We start from the raw sequence: 10,532 nt of genomic DNA, 5'->3' as shown, positions 1-10,532 counted from the left end.
TTCTGATGAATACATACTTTATCAAGTAGAATCTGAAGAATGGGATATTAAAGATCCGGTTTCTTATTCACAAGCCATGAAAGATGTTAATTCTGATAAATGCAATGATGCCACTAAAGATGAAATAGACTCGATGTTAAGAATGAAGTTTGGGACATCGTTCCATTGCCTAAAGGACACAAAGCAGTCAGGTGTAAGTGGATCTTTAAGACCAAACTCGATTGTAATGGCAATGTGGAACGATATAAAGCCAGACTTGTAGCCAAAGGGTTTAATCAGAAAGAAGGCACCGATTATAGGGAAAATTTTTCACCTGTGTCAAAAAAAGACTCACTTAGAATTATCATGACATTAATAGTTCACTAAGATCTCGAGTTACATCAAATGGATGTGAAAACTGGTTTTCTTAATGGAGACTTACAAGAAGAAGTCTATATGCGTCAACCTGAAGGCTTCATAATCGAAGGTTAGAAAGACATGGTCTGCAAATTAAAGAAATCAATATATGGACTGAAACAAGGTTCGAGGCAATGGTATCTAAAGTTTGATGAAACCATTACGAAGTTTGGTTTCAAAGAAAACATAGTAGATATATACCTCAAGATTAGTGGGAGTAAGTTCATATTTTTGGTTCTGTATGTTGATGACATATTATTGGCCAGTAGTGATCTCATTCTATTACATGAGACTAAGAGATATTTCTCTAAGAATTTTGATATGAAAGATATGGGTGAGACATCCTCTGTGGTAGGAATTGAAATATTCCGTGACAGATCACTATGAATTTTAGGATTGTCTCATAATGCATATATTGACAAAATTCTTGAGAAATTTGGCATGGTGACGTGTTTTCTAATAATGTTCCTATGCAAAAAAGGTGATAATCTTAACCTTAAACAATGACTACAGAACAAAATGGAACATAATGAAATGCAAAAGTACCCTTATGCATCTCTTGTGGGAAGTTTAATGTATGCTCAGGTCTCTACTCGACCTGATATTAGCCATGCAGTCGGAAAGTTTGGTAGATTTCAAAGTAACCCCACACTTGCTCATTGGAAAGCTGCAAAGAAAGTTTTGAGATATCTAAAGAGAACAAGAAATTACATGCTGACATATGGAAAATTAACACATCCACAGATGGTAGGATTTTCAGACTCAGATTTTGGTGGATGCTAAGACTTTAGACATTGTACTCTCGGCTATATGTACCTCCTCAATGGAGGTGCCATTTCATGGAAAAGCCAGAAATCAGAGTTAATTTATACATCCACCATGGAGGCTGAGTATGTCGCATGTTATGAAGCTTCTATTCAAGAAACCTGGTTGCGGAATTTCGTGTCTGAGTTTGGGGCTCTGAGCTTTATTGACAAGCCTCTAACTCTTTACTGTGACAATCAAGCTGCAATCTTCTTCTCTAAGCATGATAGGATATCTAAAGGCGCCAAGCATATGAACCTTAAATATCTATCACTTAAGCAAGATGTTAAAAGAGAAAAGATTGTCATTGAACTCATAGGCACTGAGCTAATGGATTTACGAAAGCATTACCTCCAAAGACTTTTATAAAGCATGCTGAAAGTATGAGTCTAGAGGATATCACTTAATTATATTGTCTGATTATGATTTAGCCTATGTTTGACATTTACTAGAGCTCTCTTATGACTTTTACATTTTTTATATTCTGTTTCTAATGTGTACACATATTATTGTTGTTGGATTTATTGATAACAGAATATGTCTTTATATAAAAGCATAAAAGAGACCAGTAAGATAACTCCTACTTATGTTTATGGTCTAACTATGATAGTAGTCAATACAGTAGTACATGGAAGGAATCATGTTGCAAAATGATGTGTGACCGCCATGACTCTTATTGGTTATGAAAGACCAAATGTAAAATATAACGTATTATGCCGGCTTTATAGTTCCCAAATAAAACCATTATATTAACGACCAAGTGGGAGAATGTAAGAAAATAATTATTTCTTACCCATGTATGTGGTCATATAGTTAATTGGTGTATAATGGAATTGTTATATTTTCAATTAACATTTGGTAACCAATATAATTAATTGGTTATTAAGGAGTTAATTCCCTAATGAATGTAGAAGACAATAAGAGGAGGACAAGTGCTAAGCTACATGTCATTAAGAGGATAAGTGATGAGCCACATGTCATGCTTTGGTTAATAACTTGGAGAGAAAGCTATGACTAGATTTGGGACCAAGATAAAGAACCAATGCTAGACACATGTCCTCACACATGTTACCAAGGCCTTGATCTCTACTTTGATGGATGGTTGAGATTAAATTGAAAGGCAAAACTGATGCGTGTTTTATTTCGCCTCAAAATTTTTCCCTTAGAGACTACACGAAATACTGCAAGTGCACAGTTAATCAGTTGTAGTATTTACGGATCGATCCCACAGAGACTTATAAGTACGGTACGAATTCAATGGAAAGGAATATGTCTAAGACAAACAAAAGAGAGGGGTTTGGTTATGGGTTGTCACGGAACTAAATAGAAAATAAAAACAAATAAAACGATGAAAGATATCAATAAACGAGAAGTTAGGTTTCAGGGATTTCTCAGGGTATCACGGATCGGGTTATTCTAGGGTTTTAAACAAAGGTAAACCTATCCTTTTAAACAGTTCATGAACTACGTAACACTTATGTAAAACCGTTTGGCTTATGACCAAACAACTATCTAAGTCTAACAACTTCGTTACTAAACTAATGCATGCAACGACGAGATTAAACCATCATGATTAATGAGTTCGATTATAGTTCGTAAAGCCCTATAACTAAGTGGTGTGTGCTTGTTATAACATGATACTCACATCTAGGCTAGTGAACGCGGATCTATACACTTATGATGCATAAAACCACCTAAGATCAATTGCAAGTTAATTACTCAAGCAATATGCATTAAGAACAAACTAAGAACGAAGAACAAGATGACCTAAATATAGATCTAAGAAACCCTAGAAAACAGATCCATGAATCCCCTTTGAAACCCTTATACCCAACAAGAGATCTATTCACACATACTCAAAGAACACAACATCATATGAATAAGAGATTGCATAAAAGAGTATGAATATAGAAAAAGGGTTTAGAGATCTTCTCTGGAAATCCAGTGTTTAGGATTCTTCTTCCTTAAACAAGTAGAGAACAGAGATAAGAGATGAAGAGAAAGGTTGGTGATCAAACGATGGCTTCAACGGCGGCTATGGGAGACAAACGGCAGTGAGGGAGCTTCGACGGCTTCTCTGGTCGTTTCTCTAGGAGGCTGCTGGTGATAGGGTTGAAGAAACCCTAGGTTTAGGGTTTATAACTTGTCTTTATAGGCCTCGGGAAGTAACAAGTCGGTTTAGGGTTTTCTCGGCAAAACTACGTAGTTTTGATAAGTGCAGGAACAAGCTGGCTAGACCTGTCACGAGGCCCCATGACCGTTCTCCTCAAGAGGCTCCAGCCTGGTCACGAGGTTCTGTGACTGGTGCAACCAAGAGCTTCACCACCGGTCGCACGCCTTGCGACCGGTCTCTGACAGGCTGACTTCAGTCGGCTGTAACTTCTGTTTGGCAGCTGGGATTGAGTTTATTCTTCCTCCATTGTAATATTGACTCTTTCAGATTTCCATAAAGTCCAAGATCTCCAAATTTTCTTCAAGGGAAGGCCTCCAAAGGACGCCTAACGTTTGGAGCTTTGAATCTGTCTTAAAACGGGTTTTGCTCGTCTTTTGGTCCATTTTGCTTAGAAACTCCTAAAACCTTCTTGAATTCATAAATACTTGAATATATCCTCTTTGGCCTTGAAATCACACCAAACACTTCCTAAAACAGAAAAAAACAATAACAAATATGGGCGAAAATCCCATGTTATCAAAAACCCTAATGAGGAATAAGGTCCTCTCCCCACCTATAAATAGATGCTTTGCTCCATCACAAATCATCATGAACAAAACAACACTTAAAGAAAAATCAAGAATAAGAACAAGAACTTTAACAAAGAATTACTCTCTTTATTACTTAGGAAAATATCTCAAAACCTAAAAGTTCTATCTCTCAAATTCTCACACAACTCATATGTTTATCACAAGCTCAATAAACATATATATAGGGTTTTAAAAGGCTCATAAACCGACTTAGATTAGCAACTAGATAACTCCTAGACCTAATACAATTTTATCCAAAAACCCTCTCATAAACCGACTTTAACTTGGGCTTTAAGTCAAGCTTAATCCAACAATCTCCTCCTTAAGCTTGAAGCCTCCTTTCTTCACTTCTTGAACTCCAATAAATTCTCTCATTTCACTGAATTTTACTCTTCCGAGAGCTTTAGTCAATATGTCTGCTTTCTGTTCTTCTCCCGGAATATGCATGACTTCAATTTGTCCAAGCTCAACACATTCTCGAATAAAATGATATCTCCTATGAATGTGTTTGCTTCTACCATGGAAAACAGGGTTCTTTGTTAGAGCTATAGCCGATTGATTATCGATAAAGACAGTGACCTTCTCAACTTGTGTTCCTGAAATTTCACTGAGTAAATCTTGTAACCAAATGGCCTGTTTCGCAGCCTCTGTTCCTGCCATGAACTCTGCTTCGCAAGAGGATAATGCCACAATACTCTGTTTTTGTGAGCACCATGATATTGGTGATTCTCCAAGATAAAATATATGTCCCATGGTACTTTTTCCATCATCTGGATCCACATTGTGGCTGCTATCACTGTATCCTATTAGTTTTGGCACGTCATTGCTTCGTTTAAACACAAGACCTAGAGATGTAGTTCCTTTCAAATATCTCAAACATCGTTTCATTGCTACAGCGTGTGATTCTCTAGGACTCTGCATATATCTGCTCAGAATTCCTACACAATATGAAAGATCTGGTCTGGTATGAAGAAGGTACCTGAGACAGCCTACATTCTTCCTATAACTTGTAGCATCAACCTCTTTCTCGTGTTCTGACTTTGAAGTCTTTAATCCAGTTTCCATGGGTGTATGAACTGGATTACAGTTTCTCATACCAGCTTCTTCCAGGATTTTCAAAGCATATCTGTGTTGATTCAAAGCAATCCCCTCATTGTGTTGTATGACTTCTATTCCAAGGTAGTAGGTGAGTTTTCCCAAGTCACTCATTTCAAACTTTGAAGACATCTCTTCCTTGAATTCTTTGATAAGCTTCAGATTTGTTCCTGTTACAAATAAATCATCAACATACACAGCTATGACTAGTAAGTGTTTCCCAACTTCTTTTCGATACACTGATGGTTCCTTTGAGCATTTCTTGAAGTGTAATTCACAGAGTATCTGATTCAATTTGTTATTCCAGGCTCTTGGTGCCTGTCTTAGCCCATATAGAGCTTTGTTGAGTTTGTAGACTTTATTTTCTTTTCCTTTTATCTCAAAACCTTCAGGTTGGTTAACATAGACTGTTTCTTTTAGTTCTCCGTGTAAGAATGCTGTTTTTACGTCAAGATGATGTATCTCCCATCCGTGTGAAGCTGCTAAGTCAATCAAGAGTCTAATGGTTTCTATTCGTGCAACTGGTGCAAAGACTTCCTCAAAATCTACTCCATATTGTTGTACATATCCTTTTGCAATAAGTCTGGCTTTATGCTTATTTATGCTTCCATCTGAATTCCTCTTGAGCTTAAAAACCCATTTTAGGCCAATTGGTGAAGCACCTAATGGTAAGTCCACAAGATTCCATGTCTTTAGTTTTTCTATAGAACTTATCTCATCTTCACATGCTTTTATCCATTCTTTTATTTCTTTGGCTTCATGGAAACTTCTTGGTTCATCATTTAGACATAAAAGCAACACTTCTCCTTCTTCCTCAGCCATTAACACATAATCTTCAAGATATTTTGGTTTTATGATTTGTCTCTCTGTTCTTCTTAAGACTGGTGGTGAGACATAGCTAGGATCCACATTCTCACTTTCTTCTTCCTCATTGACTCAGCTCTATCCTCTGTTTCAGTATCACTTTCACTTACCTCATTATCAATCGGATCATGATTTTGCAGTCCATGTTCTGTTCCTGCTTGCTCTGTTTCAATGGTTTCTCCATTCTCTCGGAGACCATTGTTCCCATAGGTATCAAATGTGATATTAAAACTTCCATCCCCATCTTTTGTTATGTTTTTATGTTCCCAGTTCCATCCTTTTGTTTCATCAAACATGACATCTCGGCTTACTACTACCTTCTGCACTTGCGGATCAAACAAGCGATATGCTTTTGACCCTGGTTCTATACCTAAGTGAACAAGCATCCTAGATCTGTCATCAAGTTTTTTCAAATGTGGCTTGTTTATTTTTGCATATGCAATGCAGCCAAATACTCTAATGTGCTCAACTGTTGGCCTTTTTTCTCGAAAACATTCATACGGAGTTTTATCTTTAAGAGTCCGTGTAGAGACTCTATTTAATATGTAGGTAGAATGTCTGATGGCCTCTCCCCACAAGTAGTTTGGTAATTTCATATGCTTCAGAATACTTCTTGCCATTTCCATTAGAGTTCTGTTGCGTCTCTCCACAACTCCATTCTGTTGAGGAGTGTATGGAGCAGTAAGATGTCTTTTTATCCCTGATTCTTCACAAAAGGTGTTAAACTCAGATGATGTAAACTCTCCTCCTCTATCCGTTCTAAAAGTTTGTATTCTTGATCCTGATTCTTTTTCAACTAAAGCTTTGAAATTCTGAAACCTTTTGAATGCATCTCCTTTTTCTTTTAGTAGTATGGTCCACATATAGCGAGAGAAATCGTCAATAAGTACAAAGATGTACCTGTTTCCAGCACTTGTGCTTGGTGATATTGGTCCACAAAGATCACCATGGATCAGCTCAAGTTTCTTGGTAGCTCTATAGGTTGTTTCTTGTGGGAAGCTTTGTCTGGTTTGTTTGCCAAGTAAACAAGAGCTGCAAACTTCCTTTTCAACCTTAATAACAGGAGCACCTAAGATAAGCTTCTTGTCAACCATGTTTTTTAAACTTGCAAAGTTTATGTGTCCCATTCTTGCATGCAGTCTGCTTGAATCACTTACTGTTGTCAAATACAAGTTTGCTTCTTTTCTTAATCCCATCTGGACCTTGTATAGTCTGTTCTTGGATCTTTCTGCCTTGACTAGTAACTTTCCATCAGAATCAAGCATTGTTAGATACTCTCCTTTAAGTCTTATATCATAGCCAGATTCAGTAGCTTGTCCTAGGCTTATGATGTTGCTTTTTAAATCAGGTATAAAGTAAACATCAGTCATTATTCTTGAGTTCCCATTTGTATCTGTAAATGCTATTGTTCCTTTTCCTTTAATGTTAATACGGGAATCATCTCCAAACCGAACCTTTCCTGTTATGGTTTCATCAAGTTTATCAAAGTATCTTTTGTCTCCAGTCATATGGTTACTAGCACCATTATCAAGATACCAACATTCTTCTCCATTGGTATTTGTCTCAAAGTTACTAGGCACACAGTTTTTCTCATTTAAGTAGACTACTTCATTCATCATAAGCTCATCTGCATTTTGTGTGTCTTTTGTTTCTGTTTCTTGTGCTTCTTGTAATTTTAACAATCTATCCGGACATTGTGATGCAAAGTGCCCATTCTTGTCACAACGGAAACAAGTTATATGTGAAAGATCTCTTCCACCAGATCGGCCTCGACCTCTTCCTCTATAGAAACCTCTGCCACCTCGTCCTCTGTTTCTATAATCGCCTTGATAACTTGTTTCTGTGCTTGTGTACATCAGTTTACTTTGATCTTCTTCAATTTCTTCTTCATCATTCACACGGTCTTCATAGGTTTTAATCCGTCCAACTATATCCTCGAAGCTTATGGCTTTGAGGTCTAAAATCTGTTCAAGAGATGCTACTATGTGGATATATTTTTTTCGTGGTAAGCTCTTAAGAAACTTTTTCACAAGTTTGGTTGGTTCAATGATCTCTCCTAGTGAAGCTGCTTTTGAGGCTATTTCAGATATTTTTTCAGAGAATCCATCTACAGTTTCTGAGTCTTTCATCTTGAGCCGATCAAATTCTGCCATCAAGGTTTGTAATCTTGCTTCTTTTACTCTTTCTGCTCCAACATGCTTTGCTTTAATTGCTTCCCATACTTTCTTTGCATTATCTAACTCTCCAATTTGTAGTACAAGGGCCTCAGGTATTGACTGGAAGAGTAAGGCCATGGCTATATCGTTCTTATCATTATTAACAATATTAGTCTCAACAACTTCCCATACCTTGTGTACACGGAGGGCGATCCTCATCTTCATGGCCCATACGGTGTAGTTTGTGGAGGTTAGCATCGGGCACTTTATGGTAGAAGGTATGTGATCCTTCCCTGTGATGTTATCCACGGCGAGAGCATCATCATCAGCCATGGCTTGGCTGTACCTAATGATCTTCACGTCTTCTTAAGGATCGAGTAATCCTTATAGCTCTGATACCAAATCAAGAATAAGAACAAGAACTTTAACAAAGAATTACTCTCTTTATTACTTAGGAAAATATCTCAAAACCTAAAAGTTCTATCTCTCAAATTCTCACACAACTCATATGTTTATCACAAGCTCAATAAACATATATATAGGGTTTTAAAAGGCTCATAAACCGACTTAGATTAGCAACTAGATAACTCCTAGACCTAATACAATTTTATCCAAAAACCCTCTCATAAACCGACTTTAACTTGGGCTTTAAGTCAAGCTTAATCCAACAAAAAATACTTATAGGCAAGGGGAGAGAAACTTTATCTCCTACCTAAAGATTAAGAGTTTTGTTTTCAAGTCTACAAACCATTGATCAAGGAAGGTTTACTTTCAAGAAACCATTCAAGTAAGCATCATTTCTACAATGAGTGGAGGTATTTCTTGAACCCTCTTTATGATTCTATTATGTGATTAGTATAAATGTTTAAGATCTTGGGGTTCATGGTAAAAGTATATTTAACAGTATATAAGAGACGATGTTAAGACCCAAATTAAAGGTCATAGTTAAAGAGCCAAATCAAATAGTGACTATGTTTATTTAACGACTATTTAGAGATTTTGTTTTATGGTTCAATAATAGAGACTAACTTTTCACGGTTTAGTAGTCATATAGTTGCGACTCTTTGAAGACTAATATGGGACTTATCAAGTCAGCATGAACGATGAAAATCTCATAATGTAGTCCCGAATTAGTCAGTACTATAGTTACAATATAGTCGCATAATAGTCTTAATACTTTGTGACTTACTTAAGACTAAGTGTGTGTAGTCACAAAAGCGTCAGATATTAACAACTACTAGATGAATTTTTTGTTCATTTTCAGTAATGTGTTTGGTTGGAAATTGGTGGAATTATAGCAACTCATTTGCATCGGTTTTAAATTGAATTTGACCAAAAAAAAAAAAACACAAATTAAAAAAACACAAAAAATCACAGAAGTGAATGATGGCTTGATTGGCTAAGTAGATACAAAGTAAAACATATAAATAATGTTTTTGTTTTTTGTTTTTTTATATAGGTGATGGTTTGATTTTTTTTCTTTAAATAATGACTAATAAGTTTTACTCAGGTCCGCCCAAAGATTTTTGATGCCTAAAATCCAATAAATATTTTGCTTGCCCTTTTACAAACTAGAATATAAAAGTTGTTAAAATTTTTGGCAGAGCAAGGCTCAAACCCGTCAACTAATACCAATACATGAGACCCCAACCACTTGACTACAAGACCTTTACACAAAATTAATGCCCCTTAAATCTAAAATATATTTTGTTGCCTAATGCACCAGCTTGCTGCTTTAGGTCTGGACTGGCCTTGGTTCCACTCCATGGACTTTTATTCTCCTACGTTTGATTTTCCAAACTACGATTTGCCACCTATGGCTTGAAAGAAATGCGAGACACCAGCCCCGGCCCAACATATATTTGGACTCTTAGGCAAAAAATATTGTTTTGGATTTTTTCTTACTTAATTTTTTTTAGATTTTTTCAAATTTTTGGTTAAAATCAGGAATATTTTGTAAATAAATTTTGTCTTATTTTAAAATTTTTAAAAATATACAGGCCTCTTTATGTAAAAGATTATAGAGTTAAAAATTTTGGACCCATTTATTAGAAAGTTCATGCCAATTTACAATTTTTACAAAAATCTATTGTCTCCTAGGCTAGTGCCCTTATGCCCACCCCATTTGAATCGGGCCTGCGCGAGACGCACCAATATGACTATATATACTCCGGCTAACAACCTTATATTCGCCATTAACAGAGTGATCTCCACCCACATATTTTCATTAGACAACGTTCGTGAGGAGCTGCAGCGAAAATGGAACTTACAATGTAGGCCTTAATTTTAGGCTATGTCACTTTTATTTCAGCAGCTCTACTTTTACCTGCCCCTTTGTCTAGTACTTGGTTTAGTACATTTTTTTTTTATTAATAAATTTCACATTTCATATAAAAAAATTAGAAAAGGAGTTCAAATTTTAAAATAAACAAAGACAAAAACAAGGGAATTCAAATCTGAGAGAAGCTCATAGAA

The sequence above is a fragment of the Arabidopsis lyrata genome, assembly GCF_000004255.2.
Source record: "Arabidopsis lyrata subsp. lyrata unplaced genomic scaffold ARALYscaffold_8, whole genome shotgun sequence".
NCBI lineage: Eukaryota > Viridiplantae > Streptophyta > Magnoliopsida > Brassicales > Brassicaceae > Arabidopsis > Arabidopsis lyrata.
This window is presented reverse-complemented; position numbering follows the sequence as displayed.